The sequence below is a fragment of the Bos javanicus genome, chromosome 7, assembly GCF_032452875.1.
Source record: "Bos javanicus breed banteng chromosome 7, ARS-OSU_banteng_1.0, whole genome shotgun sequence".
NCBI lineage: Eukaryota > Metazoa > Chordata > Mammalia > Artiodactyla > Bovidae > Bos > Bos javanicus.
The window spans coordinates 19157943-19176954 of NC_083874.1; the positions used below are offsets into that span (position 1 = coordinate 19157943).

Here is a 19012-nt window from a genome sequence, read left to right on the forward strand (position 1 = left end):
ACAGCCTTAACGTACTCCTTTCCAGATTTGGAACCAATCTGTTGTTCCATGTCCAGTTCTACTTGATGCTTTTTGACCTGCATACAAGATTTCTCAGGAAGCAGGTAGGGTGATCTGGTGTTCCCATCTCCTGAAGTATTTTCCACAGTTTGTCCTGATCCACACAGTCAAAGCATAGTCAATAATAGCAGTAGTAGATGTTTTTCTGGAACTCTTGCTTTTTCGATGATCCAGTGGATGTTGGCAATTTGATCTCTGGTTCCTCTGCCTTTTCTAAATCCAGCTTGAACATCTGGAAGTTCACAGTTCACATACTGTTGAACCCTGGCTTGGAGAATTTTTAGCATTACTTTACTAGCATGTGAGATGAATGCAACTGTGTGGTAGTTTGAACATTCTTTGGCATTGCCTTTCTTTGGGATTTGAATGAAAACTTATCTTTTCCAGTCCTGTGGCCACTGCTGAGTTTTCCAAATTTGCTGGCATACTGAGTGCAGTACTTTCATAGCATCATCTTTTAGGATTTGAAATAGCTCAACTGGAATTCCATCACCTCCACTAGCTTTGTAGTGATGCTTCCTAAGGCCCACTTGACTTCACATTCCAGGATGTCTGGCTCTAGGTGAGTGATCACACCGTGATTATCTGGGTCATAAAGATCTTTTTTGTATAGCTCTCCTGTGTATTCTTGCCACCTCTTCTTAATATCTTCTGCTTCTGTTAGGTCCATACCATTTCTGTCCTTTTTTGTGCCCATCTTTGCATGAAATGTCCCCTTGGTGTCTCTAAATGTCCCCTTGGTATCTCTAAATGTCCCCTTGGTGTCTTTGTTTTGTAGACAAGTTCATTAGTGCCATAGGTCCCACATATAAGTGGTACCGTACATGGTATTTGTCTTTCTCTGACTTAGTCCTCTTAGTAGGAGAACCTCTGGGTCTGTCCATGTTGCTGCCTATGGCATTATTTCATTCTTTTTATGGCTGAGTGATAGTCCATTGTATATGTAAACCACATCTTTATCCACTCATCTATTGACGCACATTTGGTGGCTCCCATGTCCTGGCTGCTATGAACATTGGGCTGCATGTATCTTTTTGAGTTATAGTTTTGTCCAGATATGTGCCCAGGAGTGGGATTGCTAGATCATCTGGCAGCGCTATTTTTAGATTTTTGAGGAACCTGCATACTGTTCTCCATAGCGACTGCACCAATTTCCATTTTCACTAATAGTATGGAAGGGTTCCCTGTTCTCCACACCCTGTCCAGCATTTACTATTGACCTTTAACGATGGCCATTCTAAGAGGATGACAGAGGCTGAGATGGCTGGATGGCACCACTGACTCGATGGACATGAGTTTGAGCAAGCTCCGGGAGTTGGTGATGGACAGGGAGGCCTGGCGTGCTGCAGTCCATGGGGTCACAAAGAGTTGGACAGGACTGAGCAACTGAACTGAACTGATTCTAAGAGGTGTGGGGTGATACCTCATTGTAGTTTTGATTTGCATTTCTCTTCTATCAGCGATGTTGAGCATCTTTTATTGTGCCTATTGGCCATCTGAATGTCTTTGAAGAAATGTCTATTTAGGTCTGTCCATTTTCTGATTGGGATGTTTGTTTTTTCTGTTACTGAGTTGTATGAACTGATTATGTATTTTGGATATTAATGAGTAGGGCCTTCTGAATCCCACTACACGTGAGCCCTGGCTCCAGCCTCACAAAGCCACTGTAGCCTTGCTGTGAGCTGAGAAGGGCTCAGGATGAGTGAGTACAGGGGGTCCTGGCCTCATTGCACAGCTCCATGAGACAGGGTCCCAGCCCCAGCCTCAGGCTGTTCAGGGTGGAGGAGGAGCGCAGTTAGCAACCCCCCATCTCCCCAACCCCGTGAGTTTACAGCAGACATCCCTAAGGCCTTAGTCAGGCCCTGGATGAGTCAGAGGGCAGCAGCTGGCTGGGGTTCCCCAGGGCCATTTGTGGGGTTTTTGGAAGCACAGCGTTCTGATGACTCCTCTGATACAGAAACACTGACATGCATCAGCTTCCACCCAGGAAAGGACCGGGCAGGTGGCCAAGGTGAGTGGCAGGCTGGTGCTCTTGGAATAGCAGCCACGCCTCTGACTGCAGAAGCCTGGATTTCTGCCTGTCCCTTATGTCCTGCCTACCATGGCCATCTTCCAGATTTCTCAGGCTCTGAAGCCTCCCCCTCAGCACCAGAATTCTTCCTAAACTGAACATCTGGGCATAGTCCTTTCCTTCTAAGAACCAGCTGGAAGCTCCTCATGGCTCTTGAGACCAAGCCCCACACTCCATTTGGATCCCTGCCTCTTCCCTGGTGAACTCCTATACATCCCTCAATACCTTAGCCCCCAAACCCCTGCCTCTTCCTTGGTGGACTCATATATATGCCCCAAAGCCCTGGCCTCCAAGCCCCTGCCTCTTCCCCTGGCAGCTTCATCCTTCAGCTCAGCCTGAACACCACCTCTAGGAAGCCATCCCTGAACAGCCAAACTGACAGGCCCCTCCTATGAGTCACCCAGCACCCAGGCATCCCCCGTCCCTGCTGCACACCCTGGCTTTGCTGCCTCAGTGGTCTGCCTCACCACAGGTTCCAGGGGACAAAATGGCGTGATTCCCTATCCACTCTGTTTCTGGAGACTCCAGAAACATCTGTCCAATGAATGAGGTAGCCTGAGACCCGCCCCCAGCCCTCCCCCGCTGCTGCCCCAGGCTCTGGTCAGAATCCACCCCACCCCAGCTGCAGGCCAGCCAGACCAGGAATGCCATGTGGGTGCCCACTCAGCCACGGGAGCCCCCACAAAGCCCCTCTTTGTGTGAGCTCAGACGCCGGGAGGAGTCCAACCCTCGGCCGCCCTCTTGCTGCCCACAGAGGTCAGGATAGGCCTGGTGATGAATGACCTGGGCCTCCCTGCCCCCTACACCAGTCTCAGACCTTGTCCACAGGCTGGGGCCAGAGCGGGGTGCGAGTGACTCAGCATCACATGGCAGGCCCTGAGCAGTGGCCGGTGCCTGTTTCACAACTTCTGCCTGGTATTCTACTGAGCTTGCCCATTTGCAGAAGAAACCAGGCTCAGGGAGGCTTAGCCATTTCCCCAAGGCCACACAGCAACACAGGGACCGCCTGCCCCACCCTCTCTGCACCCCAGCTACCTCTGCCTTTCCTAGTTGATTCCTGGGAGTCAGCCTCAGTCTTGGGGTGCTGGGAGATATCCCCTGTGACAAAACCAGCCCTGATATCTGAGGCCTGCTCCTGGCTCTGACCATGTGGCCAAGCAACATAACTGCCCTATGCCTCCGTTTCCTCTGTAAAATGGAAGATGGTGACTGTCAGGATGGAGAACTGACTCCATCCCAGGGCAGAAACTTGTGGCCAACTTGAGAGCCCCCCCAACCCCCAGGCTGTGAGCTTTCCCTGGGCAAGAGGCTGGACCACTGTCTTGACTTCTGACCTTCAAGCTCTGCGTCCTTTAGCTCTCTGAAAAGACCTATTTCTCTATATTCTCAGCAAGGATGCCTTCTCAACAATTTCTCTAGAACAGTCTATTCTTTTTCTTTTTGATCACACTAGGTGGCATATGGGATCTTAGTTCCTGGGATCAAATCCACACCCCCTGCATTGCAAGCACAGAGTCTTAACCACTGGACCGCCAGGGAAGTCTCTAGGGCATTCTATTCTGTTCCCTCTATGGGCACCCCTCCTGCTCTCATCACCTGTAAACTGCTCCCCATTCAAGTCTCAGAGTTACTGTCACCTCCTCCCGGAAGACTCCCGGATGTCCCAGGCTGTGCCGGGTGCCCTTTTGGCTCCCATGGTTCCATGGGTGTCCGTCCTCCATTGCAGCCCTGAGCGCTTGGTTTCAGTGTCCATCACGCCAGGCCTGAGGGTGTGGGCAGGGGCTGTATGTTTCTTGCTCTGGCGGCCAGCCTGGGGCCTAGTACCCAGCAGGCACCCAGTAAGTGTGTGTTGAATGAATAAGGGGAGGGATGTCTGCAGACATTGGAACCCAGAGGGAACTCCCAACACCCTGGGTCCCCCAGTTTACAAATGGACAAACTGAGTCTCAGAGACAGGAGAAGGCCTTTCCCTAGATCCCAAGAACCCTGGCGCTCAGGTCTTTCTGCCCTATTCCATTACTGTGTGACCCCAGGCAGGGCTCTGCCCTTCTCTGGGCCTTGACCTTCCAGTCTGCAAGTCCTGAGCTTGTGCATGTTGGTTCAGAGGGGAGGCTGGTCCTATTTACTGGCTTCACCCCACCCTACCCTGCCAAGCATAGGAGGAAGAGGGGTGGGGGGTGGAGTGGGAGACTCCACACTCTTAGCCCCTCCGGCCAGTCCCCAGATCTGTGACACCTGGACCAGCCCAGCTGCATGGTAGCCCCCCCCTTCTCCTCCATCCATTGTTCTATCAGAAACGCCACCCCCTCTAAGCAGCCAGACAGGGAGATGACTACTCTCCCGAGGGAGCACTCTGGGGACCAAAATAGACCCCAGCCTTCCTTCCTGCCAGCTGTGCTCATCCAGGTCCAAGGGCAGGCCAGCCGGGAGGGGCCTGGTGGGGGCAGGGCCTTCCCAGGGTCTGCCCAGCGGACCCAATGCCAGATCACCCCACTGCCATCACGAGCCAGAAATGCCCAATGAAGCCAGGGCTCGACTGGAACGCTCATTCAGGTTCTCAGTGAGTGTTTATTCAGCACCAGCTGTGTCCCAGGGCTGGGGATATGTGTGCTAAGTCGCTTCAGTCCTGTCTGACTCTTTGTGACCCCATGGACTGTAACCCTCCAGGCTCCTCTGTCCATGGGATTTCACAGGCAAGAATACTGGAATGGGTTGCCATTTCCTCCTTTAGGGGATCTTCCTGACCCAGGGATTGAACCCGGTTCTCCTGCTCATCAGGCAGATTCTATAGCTGGACCAGAAGAGACTGGGTCCCTGCCTCCCCAGGCCTGCTAGATCCCGTGCCACCTCCTTGTTCCAAAATAATTTGGGTGCCCTCACTTCCCTGAAACAGAGTCCACAGGCAGCATTGTCCACCCACCAGTATAAAAATAAAATTAATAGGTGGTGAGAACAGTGAGCAGGATTGTACAGGCGAACTCTGGAATATTTCTTTAAAAAAAATTTTTTTTCTTTTGGCCATGCCGCACAGGATGCAGGATCTTAGTTCCCCAAACAGGGATAGAACCTGTGCCCCCAGCATTTGGAGTTGGAAATCTTAGCCACTGGACCACCAGGGAAGTCCCTGGAGTGTTTCAGGTTCTGTGCCTCCATCTGGGTTTACACGAATGTAAAAAGTCATTACAGTGGGTGGTTGCAAAGCAATGTGAATACACTAAAACCCAGCGAATTGTAAACCTTCAAGGGGTGAATTTTATGGGGTATGAATTAGATCTCGATTTAAAAAAACCCAACATTTCTCCAAAGAAGGTATACAAATGGCCAATAAGCAGGTGAAAAGATGCTTAACATCACTGGCTAGGAGGAAAATGGAAGTCGAGCTCATAATATAATACCTCACCCCATAAGAACGGCTACTGCCAGAAATACAGACAATAAACAGGGCTGGCGAGGCTGGGAGAAACAAGCCCTCATCCAAGGCTGGTAGAAACAGAAGATGGTGCAGCTACCATGGGAAACCGTTTTCTGGCAGGTCCTCGAACAAACACAGTTACCACATGACCCAGCGATTCTGCTCCTAAGCATCAACCTCGCCCAAGAAATGAAAATATATGTTCGCGTAGAAACGTACACACACGTGGGCATAGATAGCAGCACATTTGTACTAGCCAAAACACGGAAATGACACAAACACCCACCCACATACAGATGGACAATCAAATGTGGTCCCTCCATACACGGGAGCATCACTCAGCCCTGAAAAGGGGTGAAGCCCTGACACTCGCTACCACATGGATGGACCCTGGGAACACAGTGCTCAGTGAGAGATGCAGACACAGAAGGACGCACAGGGTGTGACTCCACTGACAGGAAGCGTGCAGAGCAGGCCGATCCGCAGACACAGTGGGTTCCTGTTGTCAGGGGCTGGGGAGCACAGAATGGAGAGTGATTGCTAATGGAAACAGGATGTCTTCTGGGGGTAGAAGAATGTTTTGGAATGTGAACACTTTAGTGAATTTTACAATACGTGAATTACACATCATCAAGCTGAACACTCACTGCGCCTGTATCCAGGGGACATATTTTATACCTTTGTGCCCCTTACTATATATTTGTTGTTGTTTAGTCACTAAGTTGTGTCTGACTCTTTGTGACACCCTGGACTGTAACCCGCCAGGTGTCTCTGTCCATGGGATTTCCCAAGCAAGAATACTGGAGTGGATTGCCAGGAATCAAACTGACAGGCGGATTCTTTACCGCTGAGCCACCAGGGAAGCCTATATAGATATAATGCCTCACTTTAAAAATGTTAAATAGGGTTTTCCTGATGTCTCAGTGGTAAAGAATCTGCTTGCCAATGCAGGAGAAATGGGCTTGATCCCTGATCTGGGAGCAACTAAGCCCACGTGCCACAACTACTGAACCTGTGTTCCAGAGCCTGGGAGCTGCGACTACTGAGCCCACGAGCCACAGCTACTGAAGCCCATGCGCCCTAGGGCCCGTGCTCTGCATCGAGAAGCCGCCGCAATGAGCAGCCTGCGCCTCAACTAGAGAGTAGCCCCTGCTTGCCCCAACTACAAAAAGCCCACACAGCAACAAAGGCCCAACACAGCCAAAAATAATAAATAATTTTTTAAAAATGTTAAATAAATTGGGACTTCCCTGATGGTCCAGGGGTTAAGACTCTGTGCTTCTAATCCTGGAGGTGTGGGTTCAGTCTCTAGCTGGAGAACTAAGATCCCACATGTTTCATGGCCAAAAAAAAAAAAAAAAAAACATAAAATAGAACCAATATCGTAACAAAATTCCAACAAAGACTTTAAGGGCTTTCCCTGGTGGCTCAGTAATAATAAATCTGCCTGCCAATGCAGGAAACATGGGTTTGATCCCTGATGCGGGAAGACCCCACATGCCGCGAAGCAACTAAGCCCATGAACCACGACCATCGAGCCTGTGCTCTGGAGCCCAGGAACGGCAACTTCTGAAGCCCGAGCGCCCTCGAGCCCAACCTCCACAACAGGGGCAGTCACTGCGATGAGAAGCCCGAGCACTGGAGCAACTAGAGAAAAGCCCGCGCAGCAATGGAGACCCAGCACAGCCAAAAACAAACAAAATTATAAAGTAAATAGATAAATGAAAACGGTCCACATAAGAAAACAAAAGTCTTCAAAAAAAGAAAACCTCAGGCCCACTGCACTCAAGGATGGAGTGAATCTGTCAGAGGTTTGCCCCTTAATGAAGCATCGCAGTGAACATGTAGATACAAATTTCTATCAAAAAAAGAACTCCAAAGGTACCATCTGTTTGTAGGACATATGGCAGGTTAACCTTAAAAATGCATTCCAGTATACATCAGGTGCAGACAAATACTGTTTGACTCCACTTTTACCTAGAATAGTCAAATTCATAGAAAGTACATTGGTAGATGCCAGGACTTGAGGAAGTTGTGAGCTGAGGGGCCGCCCTGAGCATGGCTGGATGCCTAGTGTCCCTGGTCCCTGCCCCCGGAATGCAAGCACATCCCGTTATTATCACAAGTGGGGGGAAAAGCCCTCTGAATTTCCAAAACAGCCACCTAAGAGGGGTCACCCCTGCTGGAAGGAGGAGACAGCAGGAACCAATGAACGTGGAATAAACAGGATAATTTCAGAGACGAATAAGGCCTGGGCGGGAAGCAGTGACAGCCAGGGATGGCAGGTGACCTAGGCCAGTGGTCAGGAAGTTTTCCTGGAGGAGGAGCCCCTGCAGCTGGGACTGGAAGGGCGGGGTCTGAGGAAAGGTGAGCCAGGCAGAGGGAACAGCAGGTGCAAAGGCCCTGGGGCAGGGCAGTGCAGAGAGGAGACGGAAGGCTGGTCCCCAGCCTCCGAGGAGCCCACTGTCCAAGTCCTCCCACAGCTCTGAGGTCTCCCCACCGAGACTCCAGACTAGCCCCAGCCCCCAAGGGCAGCTTTCCCATCTGTGAAATGAGTGTCCAGTCACTGAGTCCCTGACTCTGTCAACTCCTGTTCTCTATGTTCTTCTCAGAACCCTGGCCTTCCATCCCTACCTCAGACTTTTGCCCTCTGCCAACCCCACTTTGTCTCTTTGGCTCTGACCTTTGTCCTTGCCCCCATTTTGGACACTCCAGCTCCTAAACTGACCAGACATTGACCTGGAGCCTCGGACTGCTCTAGACATGCAGCATCCTTTCCTTGCCCAGGCAGGGGCAGGGAGGCAGGACTCTGTGAGCCCTCCCAGAGGGGAAGGGCACCCAGCCTGGCAGATCTGTTCCTCCCAATCCTTTCAGTCCCCAAACTCTGGAGGAGGGCCAACCCCCATCCCTGCCCCATCAGTGACCTTCCCCAGTTCATCTCCTCTCTCACTGTCCCTGCAACATGCTAGGCACGGTCCAGCCTTGGGGTCTCCACCAGGTGGGGAGACTCTCCCCACGGCCCTCCATCCAACCTGAACTGAGCACGCTGCGGGTGGCCTCTCCATGCACACATTCCCGGTGCTGGACGCTGGGCATGGGGGTGATGGGGATTCCGCCCCAACTCCCAGGGGCCCTTCCTAGGCGCACTGGGAATGCTACATCTCATCCCATTCACCACCTGCTGGAAAGAGCCACCAGCTCTCCGGGGTTGGGGGCGGGGGGGATGTAGGCGTGTAGGTACATATGTATGTTTTCCATAAACCTTCCTGACATAAAGGATGTGTACCGTGCAACTTAAGAAAATAGCAAACCTCGCTGTAAATTTCATGCAGCCAGTTGATGCTCGATAAACATTCTCAGTGAGTTTTGCCTAATGCGGTGGTGGTGGTGGTGGTAAGTCGCTAAGTCGTGTCTATTTTGTGACTCCATGGACTACAGCCCATCAGGCTCCTCTGTCCATGGGATTTCCCAGGCAAGAATACTGGAGTGGGTTGCTGTTTCCTCCTCCAGGGGATCTTCCTGACCCAGGGATCGAACCCATGTCTCCTGAATTGGCAGACGGGTTCTTTAGCACTGGGCCACCAGGGAACCCCAATTGTAAAACTGGTACCAATAGCCAATCTATGGTTGCTATGGATAAATGAAAGCAGTTCTGACATGGATGTTCCTGGATCTTCTCTTTCATACAAACAGAGAAAACTTGGACTTCACTTACTCGTCAGCCAGGTGACAGACTTTTTTGCAGAATCCAACAGTGGTTTTCCTATAGGAGGGAATATCCCTTCAAGGTTTTTTGTGCTATTTGAAAGCAAGCAACTAGAGACACACCACCCTTTAATTTTCATTATTGACATTACCTGGAATTATACCGGGGGTGGCAAACCCTGGCCAGCTGCCTGTTTTTGTAAAGTTTTATTGGCACTCAGCCATGCCAATTTGTGTACATATTAAAGCACAGCCTTGAATAGAGGGAACAGAGGCTGTACGGCTTGCAAAGCCAAAAATATTTACTATCTGGCCCTTTATAGAAAAAGGCTGGCCAACCTCTGGATTAGATGATGACTGAACAATACATCAAACCCTGATTTGTAGCATCTACCAATATCCATGGTGTAAATTCTCTTGCCATGGCCAGTTTCAAGCTTCCAACCTGACCATGGAGTTGGAACAAACTGCTCACCATTTCCACCAAACAGAAATAACCTCGAGAGCATAGAGGTCATTGCACAATGCAGTAAAATAATTAGAAAGGATATATTTTTTCTTTTCTTGGCTGCACTGCCTGGCATGAGGGATCTTAGTTTCCAGACCAGAGATGGAACCTGTGCCCCCTTCATTGGAAGGTCGGAGTCTTAAGCACTGGGCCACCAAGGAAGTCCTGAAAGGATTTTTGACCATTTATGACCTTTGCTTTTTTATAAGTTATTTTGAAGTATTTAAGTCACATACCATAAACTCCATGCTTTTAAAGTGTACAATTCAGTGGGTTTTATATATTCACTGACCTGGGTAACCATCACCACTATTTAATTCTGAAACATTCTCATCCCTCCAGAAAGAAACCCCAGCCCTTGAACTTCCCTGGTTGTCCAGTGGCTAAGATTCCAAGAATGGGACCCAGTTCAATCCCTGCTCAGGGAACTGGATCCCGCATGCATGGCATATAAGAGTTTGTAAGCCACAGCAAAGTTCAAAGATCCCAGTGCAACCAAGTAAATAAAATATATCTATATCTATATATTTTATTTATTATTCTTTCTTGGGAGAAGGAATGATGGATCTGCATTGTTGCACCTGGGCTTTAGTTGCGCCAAGTGGGGCCTACCCTTGGTTGCAGGGTGTGGGTTTCTCATTGCAGTGGCTTCTCTTGTTGATGCACAGAGGCTCTAGGTGCTTGGGCTTCAGTAGTTGCAGCACGTGGGCTCAGTATTCGCAGCTCACAGGCTCTAGAGAGCAGGCTCAGTAGCTGTGGTGCACGGGTTTAGTTGCCCTGAGACATATGGATCATCCTAGACCAGAGATCAAACCAGTGTCCTCTGCATTGCAAGGCAGATTCTTAACCACTGGACCACCAGGGAAGTCCCTTTTTTTTTTTTTTTAATAAATCCTATCCCCATCAGAAGTCACGCCCCATCCCCTCCTCCAGGCCCTGGCAACCACTAATTTACTTTCCATCTCCATGAATTTGCCTATTTTTTCATATAAATGGAATCACACAGTCTGTGTCTGGCTTCTCTCACTGGGCATCCCATTTTCAAGGTTTATCTGCCTTGTAACAAGTGTCAGGCCTTCACTCCTTTTTATGGCTGGATAGTATTCTGTAGCTCTGTGGGTGCTTTTCTTCTTTTTGGCAGTGCCATGCAGCTTGTGCCATTAATTTTCCACCAGGGATGGAACCTGGGTCCCCTGCAGTGAAAGCTGGGAGTCCTAAGCGCTGGACCGCCAGGGAATTCCCATCCATACCTTTGTTTTAAATATAATGTATTTGACTGTAAGTTCACAGCCTGTCATTATTTAAAATTTATTTTTTCTTCCAGTTTTATTGACAGTCTGTCATTTTTAATAACGACTGGGTGGCAAAATTGGGATATTAACAACTGGGTGGCAAAATTCCTAACAGTACAGCAAGTGACTCCGATGATTGGGGTGAGGCCGGCTCCGGCATGCCACAGGTCCACGGAGCAGCCTGCCCTCCACATGAATTCTTCATGTCCCAACAAAGGGCATCAATAATTGATGGGCCTGCTCAGCGAGGCCAGGGCTACCACCCCACCTCTCTCCCTCAGCCCCGGCTGCAGGGGCCCAGGGAAGCCTGGGGTTGGGGTGGGGGCTCCGGGCCTCCGCTCTCCATGGTAAATGCCCCCACGATCCTTGTTCCCATACCATACCCTCCGCCAATACCAGAGCACCTGCTGTTTCCAGCCAACACCAGGGTACCCGCTGCTTCCAGCCCTTTATCAACCATCACTCAGACCTCACATTTGGTGCCCATTTGGATATGTAGAAAGTGGGGCTGGGGGCTACCTGTTTGAGGTGGGGGCTGGGGAGGGGATACCAGTGGTTCTCAAACCAGGTTTCCCAGAGCCTTCGGGGGCCACCCCAAGGATGGGCTAGCTCTGCCTGCCTGCCAGGCTGCGGCAAAAACTGAGACACTTTCCACAGTGGTCAGATCTCCACTGAAGAAAGATCAGGGATTGGGCGAGGGACGGGGGTTGGGGGTAAAGAATGGATGGGCAAAAATGAATGTTGGGAGACCGAAGCCCACCCCACTGCAGAGAAGGACAGGAGAGGCTGGGACTCAGTCTGATTTTTAACAGCAAGTGGCAGAGGTTCGAGGGTCACCCACCGGGAAGGACTGTGGACACAGCCCTTTAGAGTCCGGCTCCACCCACTTCTCACCTCTCCGCAGCCTCCATCCTGTCTCTGGTCCCCGTCCCCTGTCCCGGGTTCCTCTCCGGAGAAGCCGCCAGAGGGCGCTAGTGAACACCCGAGTCCCCCTCTGCCCACAGCCCTTCAGGGCTCCCACCCCCCTCAAAGTAAAATCCCAAGTCCTCCCGTGGCCCACAAGTCCATGCACGACCTTCTCCGTCCCTTCCCTGCGCTCCCCTCCTTCCTCTCTCCCCCTCATTCACTTTGCTCCTGACACACAGGCCTCCTGGTTGTTCCACCAGCACATGGAGCCTGGTGCTGCCCCAGGGCCTTTGAATGGGTTGTGCCCTCTGCCTGGATTGCCCCTCGTCTCTGCATGGCTATTTCTTTCTTGCCATTGAGCTTCAATTCAAATCTCACTTTCTCAGGAGTCCCTCCCAAATTCCCCACCTCAACTAACTTCCCCATCCATCTGTCTCTCCAGTCCTTCATGCAGTTACAGCTAAGCCTAATGACTTTCTCTGGATGAATGTCTGTGAGCTGAATCCGGGTGGGAGGGAGGGGTGCACCACGTGGACCTGGGTCATTGCTGGGTCCTAGGCACCCTGCACCAGGCTTGGCTCACAGTAGGCACCCAGAACCAGTTTGTTGAATGAATAGATGGCCTTTCGGTGCCAGAAAGGAAGTCAGAGATGTCGTCCAAGGGCCCCACTATCCAGCCAGGGAAACTGAGGCAAAGAGAAAGACAGATATCCTAAGGTCACATAGAAGCAAAACACGAACCCTTCTGGAAGGGTCTCTTCCAGGTGGACACTCCTCAACCTCCACCGCCCCTTTGGACAGAAGGGAAAAGTGAGGCCGGGAGGATGGAGCCTTGGAAGATCCCAAGGACTTGGCCAGAGGTGCCTCCTGAATGCCTCACGTGGTGAGATTCTGGAGGAAGTCGTCTGATGGAGGGGTATATGTGGGGGATTCTGGGGTGAAAGCCCGAGTTCTCTGTAAGGCCAAGTCCTGCCTGTCTCTAGGTCATCTCAGTCTGTAACACCTGGGGCTGAACCTGCACAAGCATGAGTCATTTCTTCAGCACCTGCCTTTGGAGCTATTTGCATGACAATAGCAGGAGTTCTGTCCTAGGCACCCTGTTGTGGCCCTATTTGACAGACAGGGACATTGAGACCTTCTGAATCCATCACATCAGATCACCAAGCAACCAAGAGGCCCCTCCCCTCCCCAGGCCTCAGATGAGGAAACAGGCTCAGGCAGCCCCTGACCTGCCCAAGGCCACACAGCAGAAAGGGATACCACAGGGCCTCCAACCTGTACCTGCCTGACTGGTCTTTTAACTTAGGGACCCCCACCCTCCATCAGAGTGGTGTTCGAGTCCCCAGTTTGCCTCCCCTCAAGAGATCTGGGCACTCACCCACCACTGGCGTCCCAGGCCACTGGGCCTGCCAAGTGGGAGAAGCTCAGCCCAGGTGTTCCTGTGGCTGGGACGACAGTTCTTTGTTCTGGTTTCCATAGGTACAGCGTCCCTGGGTCGGCTCCTCCTCCGCCCCTCCCAGCCACCCAGCTGCCCAGCCTTGGCCCTGCCGGCCCGTGGCCCGGCCCATCTAGGCAACTTGTTATGTTTTAAAGCTGGCTCCTGGGCACCTGGCATTCAGGTAGAAGGAACAGCTCCTGCAAAGGCCCTGAGGCAGGAGGGTGCCTGGTGCGTTGGTGGAGTGTGGCGGCTGTGTGGCTGGAGCAGAGTGAGTGAGGGGGGTGAGGAGGAGGAGGTGGGGACCAGGGGAGAGACATGCAGGGCCCATGTTCCTGTATTTAATCCTGCAAGCTGCCCTCACCCCTGGGGGAGTTATTATGTCCCTCAGACAGGAAACTGAAGCTGGGAGAATGGAATCAACTTGTTCAAGGTACTGGTGGTGAGCGGCAGAGCAGGAACTCCGGTTTGTCTGATTCCAAATTCTGAGCTCCCCAACCACTGGGCTGAACTGCCCTCACCCTGCTATGCTACCCACCCACCCTCAAACCCAGGATGTTCATCTCCCCCAGCTGGGCTGAGACCTGCTCAGGAAGTAACCTCAGAGGCCTGTTTACAGATGGGGCTGCCCCTCCTCCAGCTGAGCCCCCCCAGCTACAGGGAGTGGTGATGCACACAGATCTGGGTCAGGTCAACTGCCAATTACCTCAGTGACAAAGCCCCAGTTCACAGCTGACAAAACTGAGACCAAGGCTTCAGGCTACTGGGGACTCCCAGGTGGCCAGTCTGGGTGGGCCTGGCTCCGCACTCCCTCAGCTGCCTGGATCAGCCAGAAGTCACACACATCCTCACCTCCACGTCTTTGGCCTGGCTGCCCACACCTGGAATGCCCTCCTGGCTCTGGATTCTGGCCCTGGGACCTGGCACCCTGCACTGTGAAACGGGCAGAGTCCATCAGAGTCCTTGTTGTTGGGTGTGCTCTGGTCTCAGAGCACTACCCATGCGGGGGGTGGGGAGGAGGCAGATCAGATATGCCTCCCCTGACCCACAGAGCAAGAGAGACAGAGGGAAAGGGAGAAGAGAGAGGGAGATGGAAACTGAGGCAGGAATACTGATTGAAGGGGGATTGTCAGGGCAGAGGGAGCGAGAGAAACAGAGAGACCAAGTGGCCCCCGAGATATGCTGAGATGCGGGGCGGCCCAGCACCGCTCGCTTACCTGTTCTCTGGGATTCAGTCGTTGGTTCGACCGTCGAGGTTCTGTCCTGCCGCCTCGGAGAGGCCGTTGCTGTGGCTGCGAGACTCGTGCCGGAGGACTGGGACCCGGCGGGGCGGGGCAGGAAGCTCGGTCCCGCCCTCCAATTGCCCCGCCCTTCTCTGCGGCCCCGCCTCGCCCCCGCCCGCCCGAAAAGGGCCGCAGTGGGGCCGACGGAGGTGGGGGCGAGCGAGGACTTAGGCTCAGCCAATGGCAGCGCGGGCGGTGTACGAAGAGTCCAATGGGAGAAGGTTGCCGCGCGGGAGGGGTGGGGCCTGGGGCGGGGCCAGGCGGCTTGGGGGATTCCTCCGGAATCACGAAAGGGGCCGGATGCCAGCGGAGAGGCCAACCCCGGGCCAGTCCAAGAAAGGAGAGGAAGGAGACTTGAGTCAAAAACAGAGATATGAGGGCCATGGAGACAAAGCGAGCCAAAAAGAAAAACAGAACAACTCTGTGGCTCTGGGACTGCCCCTTTCTCCCACTGGGACTCCGTTTAAAGAACGGCCCCGGGGAACCCTTAACTACAGAATGACCAGGGAGCCCATTAAAAATGTAGATTGTTGTACCCTCCAGACTGAATCTAACCCAAGGTTGAAGATACATCTTTCTGGGTTGCAGATAAATTCTCCAGGTTAGGTTTCATTCAGTCGCTACGCGGATGGACCCTGGAGATCCCACCAGGGGACTTCCCAGACCCAGGCACGATGTCCGTGGGAATGAGCCAGGGAGATCTGCAGGAGCCTCCAGGCCGCTGGCGGGTGGGGCGGTGGGGCCAGCTGGGGCCCCCGGAGGATGCAGCTGTGAGTCCTGGGAACTGGACCCAGGAGCAGCTCCCAGAGTCCCTGCCGCTCCATTTCCTCCCGGAATCTCCAACCCTGAGTCCCAGTTGCAGCTAGGACCAGGGGGAGCCAGAGCAGGCTGCACAACCTGTGCAGGTTGAGTCCTATCCTCTACGTGGGGCACACACAACCCTGGCACAGACTTCAGGAGGCAAAAAGAGATGAAATGTCTCTTTATCCATCCTTTTTTTTTGTTGTTTGTTTTTTTTAAATCAGGGGACTGTGACCCAGAGAGTGGAAGTGACTTGCCTGAGGACCTGCAAGCGAAAGTGGCAGGTCCAGGATTTTAACCCAGTATTTTTGTCCCACCTCCTCCCATTCACAGCCAGGTACTAGTTTCTCATCTGGGACACTGTGTATTGGCATTCCTATGCACTAACATACTGTTGTGTGGAAATTGTATAAATCTTAATTATGTTGAATTGGTTCATAGTGATTTTCAGGTCTACTATATCCTTCTACAAGGGCTTCCCTGGTGGCTCAGATGGTAAAGCGTCTGCCTGCAATGTGGGCGACCCAGGTTCGATCCCTGGATTGGGAAGATACCCTGGAGAAGGAAATGGTGACCCACTCCAGTACTCTTGCCTGGAAAATTCCATGGACAGAGGAGCCTTGAAGGCTACAGTCCATGGGGTCGCAAAGAGTCGGACACGACTGAGCAACTTCACTTCTTCACTTCATATCCTTCTACTCTTCTGTATATTCATTCTATTAATTTTTGAGAGTTTGATATTGAAACTCCAACTAAAATTCTTTATCTACTTAAAAAAATAATTGTAATATATAGTGGAACTATATGTAACCTTGTTCTGCATTTTCCAAGTCTCCTATAAATGTGTTATCATACTTTTGTAATTTAAAACAATAAAATTTAAAAAAATAAAGCCTACAAGCCCACAAATAAGAATGAATAAAAGGAATTCCTTGGTGGTCCAGTGACTAGGACTCCATGCTTTCACCAGGGTGGACACAGGTTAAATCCCTGGTCGGGAAACTAGGATCCCACAAGCCATGAGGCCAAAAAGTAAAAGAATGAATAAGAAGTGCCCAGGAGGGGCTTCCCTGGTGGTACAGTCGTTAAGACTCCATACTTTAACTGCAGGGGGCATGGGTTCGATCTTGGGAAACTAAGATTCCACATGCTGGGCAGTGCAGCCAAAAAAGAAAAGTGTCCAGGAGGATATGAAGAAATTAGAACCTTCACACTTTGTGGTAGGGATACAAAATGGTGAAACTTCTGTGGAAAATAGCTTGGTCATTTCTCAGAAAACTAAACCTAGAATTACCATCAGATCAGATCAGATCAGTCGCTCAGTCGTGTCTGACTCTTTGCGACCCCATGAATCGCAGCACGCCAGGCCTCCACTCCTAGATATATACCCCAAGGAGTTGAAAGGAAGGACTTCAACAAGTATATTTTTTCATAACAATTTTAATAGCAGTATGATTTACACTAGCCTAAAGACGCTTTTGAACTGTGGTGTTGGAGAAGACTCTTGAGAGTCCCTTGGACTGTAAGGAGATCCAACCAGTCCATTCTGAAGGAGATCAGCCCTGGGATTTCTTTGGAAGGAATGATGCTAAAGCTGAAACTCCAGTACTTTGGCCACCTCATGCAAAGAGTTGACTCATTGGAAAAGACTCTGATGCTGGGAGGGATTGGGGGCAGGAGGAGAAGGGGACGACAGAGGATGAGATGGCTGGATGGCATCACTGACTCGATGGACGTGAGTCTGAGTGAACTCCGGGAGTTGGTGATGGACAGGCAGGCCTGGCGTGCTGAGATTCATGGGGTCGCAAAGAGTCGGACACGACTGAGCGACTGAACTGAACTGAACTGAAAGACAAAATAACCCAAATGTCCATCGACAGAAGAAGGGGTAACAAAATGTTATCCATCCATATGTTATTGTTCAGTTGCTAAGTCTTTGCGACCCCATGGACTATAGCTTACCAAGCTCCTCTGTCCATGGACTTTCCCAGGGAAGAATGCTGGAGAGGGTTGCCATTTCCTTCCCCAGGGGATCTTCCCTGCCCAGGGATCAAACCCACGTTTTTTGCATTGGCAGGCAGGTTCTTTACCACTGAGCCACCTGGGAAACCCAATCCACCCATACAGTGAAATGTGGTGGTGGTGGTTTAGTCACTAAGTCGTGTCCAACTCTAGCAACCCCGTGGACTGTAGCTAGCCAGGCTCCTCTGCCCATAGAATTCTCCAGGCAAGAATACTGGAGTGGGTTGTCATTTCCTTCTCCAAACAGTGAAATATAATTCAGTCATAAAAAGGAAGGAAGTTATTCATGCTAACATGCTGCTGCTGCTAAGTCACTTCAGTCGTGTCTGACTCTGTGCGACCCCAGAGACGGCAGCCCACCAGGCTCCCCCATCCCTGGGATTCTCCAGGCAAGAACACTGGAGTGGGTTGCCATTTTCTTCTCCAGCACATGAAAGTGAAAAGTGAAAGTGAAGTCGCTCAGTCGTGTCCGACTCTTAGCGACCCCATGGACTGCAGCCTACTAGGCTCCTCCGTCCATGGGATGTTCCAGGCAACAGTACTGGAGTGGGGTGCCATTGCCTTCTGAACCTTAAAAATAGGTTTAAGGACATCTGCTACTGAACACATGTTGTATTTCTTTCTTGTTTGGAAATATTAAAAATATTACCATAACAAAGATTTCAGACAAATAAAAAAAAATAGGTTTAAGATGCCGATCATAAGATGATCAACATTCAGTACTTCCTTGGTGGTCTAGTGGTTAAGACTCCTCACTTTCACTACATGGGGCACAGGTTCGATCCCTGGTCAGGGAAGATCTGCATGCCATGAGGTGCAGTCAAAATATAAGAAAAAAAATAGATGATAACTATTGTGTGATCCACTTATATGAGGGACCTCGAATCAGAGAATCCACAGACAGAAAGTAGAATAGAGGTGGCCAGAGGCTGGGGGGACAGGAATGGGGACTTAGTGTTTCATGAGGACAGAGTTTGTGTCAGGGTTGATGGAAAAGTTCTGGAGATGATGGTGGGGATTCACGACATTGTGAAGGTACTTCATGCCACTGAACTGTGCATTTAAAAAGACTTACATTGGTAATTTTTATTATATATTTGCCATAATTTTAGAAAATGAATATTGTAACATACCAAACCACTGAATTGTATGCTGTAAGTGGGTGAATTGTGTGGTATATAAATTATGTCTCGACAAAATTATTTTTCTTTTAAAGTGCCCAGCAGTATATCTGGCAATAATAATAATACTATAGTTGATGACTTCCATGGTGGCTCAGACCATGGAGAATCTGCCTGCCACGCAGGATACCTGAGTTTGATCCCTGGATCAGGAAGATCTTCTGGAGAAGGGAATGTCTACCCACTCCAGTATTCTTGCCTGGAGAATTCCATAGACAGAGGAGTCTAGTGGGCTACAGTCCATGGAGTCGCACAGAGTCGGATACGACTGAGCGACTGACACTATTACTACTATAGTTAATATTTACTGAGTACCTACTACGTTCCAGTCCCTAA

General features: G+C 50.9%; 1 protein-coding gene across 6 annotated transcripts in view; it reads right to left on the reverse strand.

Moving 5' to 3' along the window:
* The window catches only part of TNFAIP8L1 (TNF alpha induced protein 8 like 1), a 26414-nt gene extending 11641 nt beyond the window's left edge, over positions 1-14773 (reverse strand). For 4 of the 6 annotated variants that reach the window (XR_009737438.1, XR_009737436.1, XR_009737437.1 and 1 more), the window contains exons 1-2: positions 14607-14773; positions 14242-14322 (exon numbers count right to left, since the gene is read on the reverse strand). The gene's annotated coding sequence lies outside the window, so the exon portion shown is untranslated. The remainder of the gene's footprint in view (positions 1-14241; positions 14323-14606) is intronic. The other 2 variants (XR_009737440.1, XR_009737439.1) reach the window with 2 other exon arrangements.
* Positions 14774-19012: the final 4239 nt, after the last annotated feature.